The 13729-nt window shown below is 44.8% G+C and overlaps 1 protein-coding gene across 3 annotated transcripts in view; it reads right to left on the minus strand.

The window, feature by feature from the left end:
* The window catches only part of LOC126299099 (uncharacterized), a 136882-nt gene that overhangs the window by 7589 nt on the left and 115564 nt on the right, over positions 1-13729 (minus strand). Inside the window, exon 1 of one of the 3 annotated variants that reach the window (XR_007552723.1) lies at positions 3835-3919. The exons of 1 other annotated variant lie outside the window; for it this stretch is intronic. The gene's annotated coding sequence lies outside the window, so the exon portion shown is untranslated. Of the gene's footprint in view, positions 1-3767; positions 3920-13729 lie in introns of those variants that run through there. One more of the 3 variants, XR_007552722.1, reaches the window with a different exon arrangement.

Here is a 13729-nt window from a genome sequence, read left to right on the forward strand (position 1 = left end):
ATACAACCGCTCGCTCACCGATAGATCTGTACCTACAGATTGGAAAATAGCGCAGGTCGCACCAGTGTTCAAGAAGGGTAGTAGGAGTAATCCATTTAACTACAGACCTATATCATTGACGTCGGTTTGCAGTAGGGTTTTGGAGCATATACTGTATTCAAACATTATGAATCACCTCGAAGGGAACGATCTATTGACACGTAATCAGCATGGCTTCAGAAAACATCGCTCTTGTGCAACGCAGCTAGCTCTATATTCGCACGAAGTAATGGCCGCTATCGACAGGGGATCTCAAGTTGATTCCGTATTTCTAGATTTCCGGAAAGCTTTTGACACCGTTCCTCACAAGAGACTTCTAATCAAGCTGCGGAGCTATGGGGTATCGTCTCAGTTGTGCGACTGGATTCGTGATTTCCTGTCAGGAAGGTCGCAGTTCGTAGTAATAGACGGCAAATCATCGAGTAAAACTGAAGTGATATCAGGTGTTCCCCAGGGAAGCGTCCTGGGACCTCTACTGTTCCTGATCTATATAAATGACCTGGGTGACAATCTGAGCAGTTCTCTTAGACTGTTCGCAGATGATGCTGTAATTTACCGTCTAGTACGGTCATCCGAAGACCAGTATCAGCTGCAAAGCGATTTAGAAAAGATTGCTGTATGGTGTGTCAGGTGGCAGTTGACGCTAAATAACGAAAAGTGTGAGATGATCCACATGAGTTCCAAAAGAAATCCGTTGGAATTCGATTACTCGATAAATAGTACAATTCTCAAGGCTGTCAATTCAACTAAGTACCTGGGTGTTAAAATTACTAACAACTTCAGTTGGAAGGACCACATAGATAATATTATCGGGAAGGCGAGCCAAAGGTTGCGTTTCATTGGCAGGACACTTAGAAGATTCAACAAGTCCACTAAAGAGACAGCTTACACTACACTCGTTCGTCCTCTGTTAGAATATTGCTGCGCGGTGTGGGATCCTTACCAGGTCGGATTGACGGAGGACATCGAGAGGGTGCAAAGAAGGGCAGCTCGTTTTGTATTATCGCGTTATAGGGGAGAGAGTGTGGCAGATATGATACACGAGTTGGGATGGAAGTCATTACAGCATAGACGCTTTTCGTCGCGGCGAGACCTTTTTACGAAATTTAAGTCACCAACTTTCTCTTCCGAATGCGAAAATATTTTGTTGAGCCCAACCTACATAGGTAGGAATGATCATCAAAATAAAATAAGAGAAATCAGAGCTCGAACAGAAAGGTTTAGGTGTTCGTTTTTCCCGCTCGCTGTTCGGGAGTGGAATAGTAGAGAGATAGTATGATTGTGGTTCGATGAACCCTCTGCCAAGCACTTAAATGTGAATTGCAGAGTAGTCATGTAGATGTAGATGTAACTAGGTTTAAGTAGTTCTAAGTTCTAGGGGACTGATGACCACAGATGTTAAGTCCCATAGTGCTCAGAGCCATTTGAACCAATCTATCCTCGGGGACCATATCCAAATCTGTATGCAGTTTGTTTTGTCTCGGCACTATGGGATCTACCAGCAGCACAATGCGATGTGTGATACAGACCGCCGGCCAGGGTGGCCAAACGGTTCTACGCGCTACAGTCTGGAACCGCGCGACCGCTACGGCCGCAGGTTCGAATCCTGCCTCGGGCATGGATGTGTGTGACGTCCTTAGGTTAACTAGGTTTAAGTAGTTCTAAGTTCTAGGGGACTGATGACCTCAGAAGCTAAGTTTCATAGTGCTCAGAGGCATTTGAACCATTTGATTTTTATACAGATCACTGTGTACCTGTGTGGTTCGAAGAACACCAGGATAGATTTACCGTACTCCCCTTGCCACAAAGCTCCCTGGATTTCATCAGAATCGTGAATCTGTGGGACCACCTCTTTAAGGCTGTTCGCGCCATGTATCCTCACCCGAGAAATACACTATGTGATCTACAGTATCTGGACACCTGGCTGAAAATGACTTACAAGTTCGAGGCGCCCTCCATCGATAATGCTGGAATGCAATATGGTGTTGGCCAATCCTTAGCCTCGATGACAGCTCCCACTCTCGTAGGCCTACGTTCAATCGGATGCTGGAAGGTTTCTTGGGGAATGGTTCAAATGGCTCTGAGCACTATGGGACTCAACTGCTGTGGTCATTAGTCCTCTAGAACTTAGAACTACTTAAACCTAACTAACCTAAGGACATCACACACATCCATGCCCGAGGCAGGATTCGAACCTGCGACCGTAGCAGTCGCACGGTTCCGGACTGCGCGCCTAGAACCGCGAGACCACCGCGGCCGGATTTCTTGGGGAATGGCAGCCCATTCTTCACGGATTGCTGCACTCAGAAGAGGTATCGATGTCGGTCGGTGAGTCCTGGAACGAAGTCGGCATTGGAAAACATCCCAAAGGTCTTCTATAGGATTCATGTCAGGACTCTGTGCAGGCCAGTCCAATACAGGGATGTTATTGCCGTGTAACCACTCCGCCACAGGCAATGCATTATAAACAGGTGCTCGATCGCGTTGAAAGATGCAATCGCCATCCCCGAATTCCTCTTCAACAGTGGGAAGCAAGAAGGTGCTTAAAACATCAGTATAGGCCTGTGCTGAGATAGTGCAATGCAAAACAACAAGGGGTGCAAGCCCCATCCATGAAAAACACGACCACACCATAACACCACCACCTCCGAATTTTACTGTTGGCACTACACACACTGGAAGATGACATTCATCGAGTTTTCGCCATACTCACGCCCTGCCATCGGATCGCCACATTGCGTACCGTGATTCGTCACTCCGCACAACGTTTTTCCACTGTGTCAATCGTCCAATGTTTCCGCTCCTTACACCAAGCGAGGCGTCGTTTGCCATTTACCGGCGTAGCTTTTGAGCTGCCGTTCGACCATGAAATCCAAGTTTTCTTGCCTCCCGCCTAACTGTCATAGTACTTGGAGTGGATTCTGATGCCGTTTGGAGTTCCTGTGTGATGCTCTGGATAGATGTCTGCCTATTACACATTACGAACATCTTCAACTGTCTGTGGTTTCTGTCAGTCAACAAACGAGGTCTGCCTGTACGCTTTTGTGCTGTACGTGTTCCTTAACGTTTCCACTTCACTGTCACATCGGCAACAATGGACCTAGGGATGTTTAGGAGAGTGGAAATCTCGCGTACAGACAAATGGCACAAGTGACAACCAATCACCTGACCACGTTTGAAGTCCGTGAGTTCCCCGGAGCGTCCCATTCTGTTCTCTCACGATGTGTAATGACTACTGAGGTCGCTGATATGGAGTACCTGGCTGTAGCTGGCACCACAGCACACCTAAAATGAAAAACGTATGTTTTTTGGATGTCCGAATACTTTTGATCACGCAGTGTATAACGCACCTGGCAAAGGAATGGCTGCACATCGCTGTTGGTACCTTCCAGAACCTCACTGACTGTCTTCCTGTATGTTTCGCAGCGCTGGAGAAGGTGGTTATTTAGACTTTTTACAGGTGGTCAAATGGTTCAAATGGATCTCAGCACTATGGGACTTAACATCGATGGTCATCAGTCCCCTAGAACTTAGAACTACTTGAACCCAACTAACCTAAGGACATCACACAACACCCAGCCATCACGAGGCAGAGAAAATCCCTGACCCCGCCGGGAATCGAACACGGGAACCCGGGCGTGGGAAGCGAGAACTCTACCGCACGACCACGAGATGCGGGGTACAGGTGGTCACTTTAATGTGACTGGACAGAGAATTTATTGGCTTACCTTGGCTCACGGTATTCATTTGACACACAAAGTTATGTACACGAAACTTCCCGAATTTTATGTTTACCTCCTCGTGATGATTTAATCTCTCAAGAAACTGTCGACTGTAGCGAACTGTGGTAGTTTCGATAAGCAGACGTCATCAGTGCCCGCTCCGCTTGTCTTTGATGAACTCAGGTTCAAGAGGTCACCTCTGTATCTGGACTTTATAGCTTTCATACGAGCTCTTAAAAAACACACGTCGGGAGCTGCGACCTCTAGTCGCACTAAGTCACTTTTTAACTTCACGTAGACCTCTCCCTCTTCAAATTACTCGTATAATCTCAATGATGTATGTTCGACAACAGCTCATAGTTTACATCAGTTTCTAAAAATATGCCTGTATTGTTCACACTCCATTTTACACTAGCATTTGGTTTTGACTGCGCTTCTTCAGATAATGAAGACAGTTCGTAACAAAAGTATACTCTAAAGCGCCAAAGAAACTGGTATAGGCATGCGTATTCAAACACAAAGATATGTAATCAGGCAGAATTCGGCGCTACAGTCGGAAACGCCTATACAGGGTGTTACAAAAAGGTACGGCCAAACTTTCAGGAAACATTCCTCACACACAAAGAAAGAAAATATGTTATGTGGACATGTGTCAGGAAACGCTTACTTTCCATGTTAGAGCTCATTTTATTACTTCGTTTCAAATCACATTAATCATGGAATGGAAACACACAGCAACAGAACGTACCAGCGTGACTTCAAACACTTTGTTACAGGAAACGTTCAAAATGTCCTCCGTTAGCGAGGATACATGCATCCACCCTCCGTCGCTTGGAATCCCTGATGCGCTGATGCAGCCCTGGAGAATGGCGTATTGTATCACAGCCGTCCACAATACGAGCACAAAGAGTCTTTACACTTGGTACCGGGGTTGCGTAGACAAGAGCTTTCAAATACCCCCATAAATGAAAGTCAAGAGTGTTGAGGTTAGGAAAGCTAGGAGGCCATGGAATTGGTCCGCCTCTACCCATCCATCGGCCACCGAATCTGTTGTTGAGAAGCGTACTAACACTTCGACTGAAATGTGCAGGAGCTCCATCGTGCATGAACCACATGTTGTGTCTTACTTGTAAAGGCACATGTTCTAGCAGCACATGTAGAGTAACACGTATGAAATCATGGCGGTGAATCGAGGAAGTACAGTACATACTGACGAAACTAAAATGAGATCTAACATGGAAATTAAGCGCTTCCGGACGCATGTCCACATAACATCTTTTCTTTATTTGTGTGTGAGGAATGTTTCCTGAAAGTTTGGCCGTACCTTTTTGTAACACCCTGTATAAGACGACAAGTGTCTGACACAGTTGTTAGATCGGTTACCGCTGCTACAGCGACAGGTTATCAAGATTTAAGTGAGTTTGAACGTGATTTTATAGTTGGTGCACGAGCAACGGGACACAGAAACTGCGAGGTAGCGATGAAGTGGGGATTTTCGCGTACGACCATTTCACGCGTGTACCTTGAATATAAGGAATCCGGTAAAACATCAAATCTCCGACATTGCTTCGGCCGGAAGAAGATCCTGCAAGAACGGGACCAACGACGACGGAAGAGAATCATTCAACGTGGCAGAAGGGCAATCCTTCCGCAAATTGCTGAAGATTTCAATGTTAGGCCATCAAAAAGTGTCAGCGTGCGAACCATTCAACGAAACAGCATCGATATGGGCTTTCGGGGCCGAAGGCCCACTCGTGTACCCTTGAGGACTGCATGACACAAAGCTTTACGCCTCGCCTGGGCCCGTCAACACCGACGTTGGACCATTGATGACTGGAAACATGTTGACTGGTTGGACGAATCTCGTTTCGAATTGTATCGAGCGGGTGGACGCGTGTGTGTAAGGAGACAGTCTCATTAATCTATGGACCTTGCATGTCAGCAGGAGAGTGGTCAAGCTGGTGGATGCTCTGCAATGGTGTGGGGCGTGTGCAGTTGGAGTGATATGGGACTCCTGATACATCTAGATACGACTCTGACAAATGACACGTGCATAAGTATCCTGTCTGATCATCTTCATCCATTCCTGTCTATTTTGCATTCTTACGGACGTGGGCAATTTGAACGGGACAATGCGACACCCCACACGCCTAGAATTGTTACAGAGTGGCTCCAGGAACACTTTTAGAGTTTAAACACTTCCGCTGGCCACTAAACACCCCAGGCATGGACATTATTGAGCCTATCTGGGATGCCCTACATTGTGCTGTTCAGAAGAGATCTCCACCCCTTGGTACTCTTACGGATTTATGGACAGCCTTGCAGGATTCGTGGTGTCAGTTCCCTCCAGCACTCCTTCAGACATTAGTAGAGTCCATGCCACGTTGTGCTGCGGCACGTCTGCGTGATCGCGGGGATGTACACCATATTAGACAGGTGTACCAGTTTCTTTGACTCTTTAGTGTAGTTCCAATCTGATGATTCATTTCTTCTTCCTCTCCTTCTGTTGTAGGTGTGATGAATGTGTACAAACTAGGCGCTGCCCCTGCAACGAGGATGATGCGTACATTACCTCAGCCCGGTTCGTCGCCGATGTATTCGCAGCGCCTGCAACCACAACGGTAACTCAGTCCGTCAACAGCAAAGTGGTATGGGGTGATGACACCAGATCGTTTGCCAACGCAGCCGCGCTCCCCACGCCCTGAACCGTCTTGTAATGATCATAGATCTTCGTTTCCAGACACACTCGATCATAGCGTAATATTGTGATGGTACAGAAGGATAAGGTATTACAAGTCATCATGACAAATAATTTGGAGCCCGCTAATTTTAAACATAAATAAAAAAGTACAAAGTATTATTAAATACATCTGCTTATTGTTTTATACATGAGTCTTATCAACTTTTTATTTTTCCTTGCCGGTGAGATGCGGCTGTATGAGGATATGGGCTTGCACATCCAAGTTATCCGCCACCTAGTCCGACAATTATGCGTTTGTCATCCCAGCCTGGTTCGTCCACGATGTATTCGCCAAGCCTGCAACCTCTACAAGAGATGGATCTGTGATCATGACCATAGTATTAACTGATGACACCAGTTCATTTGCCGATGCAGACATGCTCTCTGTGCCCTGGATCATCTCGCAGTCGTTGGCCTTGGACATCGCCTCTCCATCGCTCTGGGCCTCGAAACAGCAGTATCCCTGCCCACTTTGTTGCGAATCCCAAGAAAGTCCTACACCCACTTTGGACTACCCTGTCAGTGCTGGTCCCTCTGGAGACAAGATCTCGCAAGCCCGTATTGACAACACGAATGTGGGCTACCGAGCTCTTTCAGCTTTACTCGATGTCTGCCAATGCGTTTTGCGAAGGGTGGTCACCTAAACCACCAGCAATCCGCGGTATCCCGCCATCATGCAAAGCATCCACTCTCAAAACAGGGTAGTGACGCCGGTGAAGAAAAGAACATTGTCCAAATCTGGGGGAGAACTGACGTGATACCGCAGGGCGATTCTATCTCAGAGTGGCATGGAAATTTTGTAAAGAGTATCATACTTGGTCATTTTCCCGAAAAGCAGGTAAGACAGTCAGGTAGGGTACTCAGCTGTGTTCTTCACCTCGCTGTATACGCGCATGTCTACGATTCACATAATGGGAGGCCCAGTTCCATCCTTCCTCCGGAAGATTTTGTCACTAAACATGCTTGTATTGATCTTCAGAGTCTAGATGAGAGGGATGAATATTGCCTCAGATGGTAGCTTCTGGCTTGCAATAGATATTGTTCGGTGTACGAGTACATATAAAACATCTGATGACTGCAAGAATATTGATATCAAAGGCATCTCATTCAGGACCTATCAGAATTAGAGAGACAGAATATGGACTATACAATTCATGTACAAAGCCTGGATTTTTTGCCGCGCGGGTTAGCTTTGCGGTCTAAGGTGTCTTCCCAAGGTTCGCGCGGCTCACCCAGTCGGAGGTTCGAGTCCTACCTCGGACGTGGGTGTGGGTGTCGTCCTTTGCGTAAGCTAGTTTAAGTTAGATTAAGTAGTGTGTAAGCCTAGTGACCGATAACCCCACCAGTTCTGTCCCATAGGAACTTACTAGAAATTTCCAATTTCCTGGATGTTGATGATAGCAAACCAGAAGTAAATGATGACCGCGAGCACACCGTGCAAAACAAAGAAATCAAACAAAGTAGTTGGACCCCTCTAGTTTTCAAAATTAACCAGTCAGCACCCCAGAAATGTAGATCTGTTGCTGAGGGCAAGAAGCATGTACTGCTTACTTTCCTCCAAACTGAGTACAAAAAATGTGCAAGGTATTTTTGTAATTGATGCAAACTTCAGCTCATCTCGAAAGATATTGACTGCTCTAACAAGGAACCGGTATGTGTGGAAATGCCTGCCCAGATAAGAAGTTTTTAAAGTTTAAGAATGCTCACCACCAGGATCAATGTCCCTTCATTGTGTACAATGACTCTGAGTACCTCCTAGCTCCTATAATGTATCGTGAAGACGACCCCAATGCCTCTTATACTACGTTCGCAGAACGACATGAGCATGTGGGGCCTCATATCAGGTTGTATGCTCGTATGGTTCCAGTCGCGACAAATTCGTATCATATGTCAGGGATAATCGTGCAAGACGGTTGCTCTCTGAACACGAAAATATTGCCTGTTTAGTTTGTCACATTTATCACACCAACATTCCAGTGCCCGACACACTGGAGAATGATGCCTTATACGAGCAGGTAGGTACACGTCATATTTGTGTGATGCCGTTGGACAGAAAAGCTGAAAGCCATGTAGGAACCACTTTCATCTAATGGGAAAGTTCCATGGCACAGTTCATAACGCTTGCAACTTGGAGTACCTACTGACAAGGCACATACCCGTCTTCTTCCATAATTTCAACAGGTACGACGTTCAGTTCCTTGTTGAGCACTTGAGTATTTCAGTTTGAGAGGAGATGAGGTCTACATCTACATCTACATCCATACTCCGCAAGCCACCTGACGGTGTGTGGCGGAGGTTACCCTGAGTACCTCTATCGGATTGTATGTGGAAAGAAGGATTGTCGGTATGCTTCTGTGTGGGCTCTAATCTCTCTGATTTTATCCTCATGGTCTCTTCGCGAGATATACGTAGGAGGGAGCAATATACTGCTCGACTCTTCGCTGAAGGTATGTTCTTGAAACTTTAACAAAAGCCCGTGTCATTCTTGGCGCCACAGAAAAGTACATTTCATTTTTCCAAGCGAAGCAAACCAAAAATAACTTTTCGCTTTCTGGATTCGTTACGATTCATACAAGTGTCTGTTCAGATAGTTGCTGATGCAATATGTCAGCAGGATACGCGCATAACCAGAACTCATATCGCAAAGACACAAAGTTTCAGCTTGTGACAAAGAAGGGGATCTTTCCATACAGGTATCAAGATGGATGGAGAGACTCAACGAAATCATACTGCCCGGCGTGACCACATTCTCCCTCAAACTCACAGTCACTGCCATAATGGATGCGAATTATGTGCACGCAGTGAATTTTTGGCTGTACTTAGGCATCTCTGATTTATGGGAATATGCTAAATTATTGGTGGACATTGATGTACCTCTGTTCACAGACATCTCTGAGAAGTTCTAGGCTGAATGCCTGGGCACATACTTTCTACGTACTGCTTTCTATTATACATCGCCAGGGGATTTGTGGGATGCAATATTAAGAACATGTGTCAGCATTGAACTGTTGACGAATGTTGACACGTTGCTCCCGTTTGAGCACAGTACTTGCTAGGGACTTTGCCAGTGCATGCGTAGGTATGCTAAATTGAATATCCCGTGAATAAACAAGGAGGAGTACAGGCCATCTGAAGATTTAAGTTACGTCCTTTACTTGGATATGAACAATCTCTAAGGGCAAGCCAAGCTACAAAGTCTGTCATTTTGAGGGTTCTGATGGATGTCCAAAGGGGAAGTCGCCAGACTGAAGGGAAAGATCCACGATGTGGCTCCTGATGCTGGCGAAGGACGTGTTCTGAGGCGAAACTCGTTTCCCGCACATTTGCATGACGTGCACAGCGACTTGCTGTTGTGTTCGACGCAACTAGTCCCACAAAATCGTTCCATCCCGAGGCTGTTGGCAATGCTGGCGAATAAGCAGCGATACGTTGTACTCTACAGAAATCTCCAACGGCATCTTCTTTATGCAGTATCACTGATTGAAGGAGTACATTCATGTTAGCAGCAAACAGAGGATTCTTGCGAGGTGCGCTTTAGAAAATGATTTTTACAAATTAACGAACAATTCAGTTTTCGGAAGAACAATGGAAAAATTAGAGAATACCTCAAAATTCATTTAGTTTTCTGATGGGGGCTGGGTCCGTTTTGGCGCTGTAGATTACATTATCCAGCCAAATTTCAAGTGAATCGCCACCTTCAATAAAGGACTAGTCGCTGTAGGGTCTCAGTGCCGTTCACGAAACCTGTCTATATCAGAATGTGTGTTCTGGACCTCTCCCAATTCCACATGTACCAGTTCCACTTTGAATGTACAAAGTGAAACTCCGCCGATCCCAAGTTACTTTATATGGATACAGACAGTTTCATCTACTGGGTGAAAGGCTGCAATCGATATGAAGTAATTAGGTAGAATCACAAAGAATTTGACATGTCTGGGTATGTGCCCGATAGTCCTTATGGAATAACGCCAGAAAACAAGAGTGTTACAGGCCTGATGAAGGCTGAGGCGGATGGTTCCCAGGATCTGGAGTTTGTGGGGCTCAGATAGAATGTGCATGCATACTGCATAGATGCAGGTCCCTCCAAGAGGTGGACTAAGGTTTCGCATCATATGGCCTCAAAGGCTCTCACAGTCAAGGATTACAAGAGGTGCCTGTTCTACATGTCACAGCTAGTCTTTTGACTGTGATGCCATGAGGTACATCTTGCACTGCTGCTTAAAATCGGGCTGTCGTGCCATAACAACAAATGGTTGATATTTGGGAATGGGATCAGCACCCTCTCATACATTATTCACTGAGTGACAATATGTGACTGTTTATTTATTTATAATGTAACTAATGGATGTCAGTGTTGAATTGTTGGATGACCCACTTAACATAGTTGTATGTATGAGTATGTGTGAATGACAACACACTGTGTGTGTTTGTGGAAATTACGCATATACTGTGTCTGTGTGTATAAATTTGTGTGTATGTGTGGCTTTTCTTCACATGCTTTTGCTAGTCCTCATTTCATATATATACAGAAAAAACAGAGATTAAGGTGTAAACACTGTAAATGGAAAGACCACAAATAAAATGAAAAAAAAGATCAGATGAAAATGATTAAAAACATAAATATTATATATAGAGAGAAAAACAACAAATTCTGTGGGAAACATAGTATTTATGTTTTTAGTGTAGTTAATAGTGTTAGTAGTATATATAAAGCTTCAGAAAAAATAAAAGTTTCGTAAATTAGCCAGTGTTTAATGTCCTATTAAACAGATTTGCAAATTATTATACAAGGAACAACGAGCTTTGTAAAGAAATCAACAAAAGCATTCTAAAATACCGCTATATATGTGTCATCAGAAACAAATGTCTGAATAAGTAAACCAACAAAAGAAATAATCATTAATAAAGAATCAAACGATACTGATAACTAATTGTATTGCAAAATAAATATTAATAACAATCCATTAGTTAACCTGTTGTATCATTGTTATTATTTTAAACCGTTTCACTACAGAATTTTTGCTTACAGTAATTTGCTTATAACAAAAATGTTTCAAATGGCCCTGAGCACTATGGGACTCAACATCTGATGTCACCAGTCCCCTAGAACTGAGAACTACTTAAACCTAACTAACCTAAGGACATCAGACTCATCCATGCCCCAGGCAGGATTCGAACCTGCGACCGGAGCGGTCGCAGCGCCTAGAACCGCTCGGTCACTCCGGCTGGCCGCTTATAACAAAACTTAGGCCTCTCTCCATGATGCACGGACCTCAAATGAAGAGATCCACGCAACTGCACTGGTTATAAAGAATGATGAGGGTGAGTGCAGAGAGCTTGAATCTTGTTTTTCCAAGTGGGTGGCGGGGGAGGGGGGAGTGTAGGTATTTCCCACCATTTTAATGTGCTCGCATTGGTCCAGCGTTTCCATGATAATTTTATATCCCATGTGACTTGTATCAAGTTCTGTCATGACTTAGCTCGCTTGCCTAAGGTGCATGGGTAATGCAGAAGTTCCTTGGATGAGCTTGAATGTACCACATATATGTGCTGGTGATTCCACTGGGGGAGTGGAGGGTGTGGGCGTTTCTCTTGGATGACCTTGATCAACTGCTGGTGATTCCTTGGGAGAAGTGAAATATGTGTGTGTGTGTGTGTGTGTGTGTGTGTGTGTGTGTGTGGAGCAGGGAGGGGTGGGGGCAATGAATGTAACTAGCCTAAGGGTGTAACCTGATAACAGAAGTCCTTATCAGTGACTTGTGATAAGAACGTATCTGAGCCAGACTGACACTGACAACCTACTATCTCTCCAAAATTAATGATGACCTAGATAAGTATCTGAAAACGGATTTAAAATGGAAGCTCATACTATGCTTGTGTGTATAGCCGTTGGAGGTTTCGGGTCACACGTGTTGTGTGGTCACTAATATTCGAGAGCTCTTCTGGGCTACGATGAAGTTCCTAGGAGACCGGTTAGCTCTCTGCTTAATGCTGATTTCCCCAAGCTTGTTGGTAACAGGTCTATATGCTAGCAGCAGAGATTTGCTATAGAAATAACAGGCAAGGATCCTTGGTAGTGACTCGTCAAATGCTGTGAGAGAAATATCACAAACACGAGCACAGTGGGGCTGTGGGTAAATACGGTGGCAGTCATTCCAGGCGTCCATTTTTGCCTGCACCCGAGGTCTCTCTGAGCCCATGACGAAGTTCCCATGAAGACCAAAGCTACTCATCTAACACAGGGGGATTAATCTCGCAACACGAATATTATCGTACGAGTACCATTGTTTCCATAGGAAATAGATGAGAATGTGTGGTAACCAGTGATCGATAGTGTGTTGGTGTAGGATAAAGGGCCCACACTCATTCTACAAATGCTTCGCTGACATTGTTTTTCGGTGGTTCGCCGTGGGTATTGATAAGTGGTACTTACCACCGGCTGAAGCCTAAAACTATAGCTCATCGTAGGTGCCGATTCTTTAACTGGCTGACTTTTGTGGCCTGGCTTCCGAAATGGTGTATAAAATCATCTGGTGTTAATTCGGGCCGACTAAGGTGCCGTCAACTAACAAACCTTGATTGATTATGGGCTACTCATCTTCTGGGTATAGACAGGGACAAACAAACGGCCTCTGAAAGTAACTGTATCATCCCGGCGATAGCCAGGTCATTACACGTGGTGAATTAATTAGCTCAGTTGTATAAGAGTGGATTATAAAACTTTCCACTGCCTTATTGCAAGAACTATTGCAGCAGCCGCTGTAAGTGGTGTAGAGACACTGCAGATGAGAATGGAAGCTCCTAAAAGACACTCTAGGACTGCAAGGCACTACAGTTCCCCACGAAGCAGATCGAAATCCGGACGTATATTCTCTATTCACAAAACTACCCCCCGCCGAACAAGCGGAGACGAGTGTTTCCAATAATTCATTCGTTTGTCTTTCAATTTGGTACACTTGCCTCCCGTTGTTAATTGACTACTGAATAGAGTTTTCAAAAGCAAAAGAACTTGATTGGTAGTTCCTAATTCACATTCGTGAAACGAAATTGCGAAAGAATAATGAACCAATCAACTCCCCGTTGCAGATGTCGGCATACTATATCAGTGTAACTGAAAATACGGCAACTAAATTTCATAACATCGTTGTAAACAAGTGAACTGCAATAAGTTTCGAAATAACGCATAATTGGAATGAAATCCTGTTGACATGTTTTGTAAGTATTTCAT

This window comes from Schistocerca gregaria, chromosome X (assembly GCF_023897955.1).
Source record: "Schistocerca gregaria isolate iqSchGreg1 chromosome X, iqSchGreg1.2, whole genome shotgun sequence".
Taxonomy (NCBI): domain Eukaryota; kingdom Metazoa; phylum Arthropoda; class Insecta; order Orthoptera; family Acrididae; genus Schistocerca; species Schistocerca gregaria.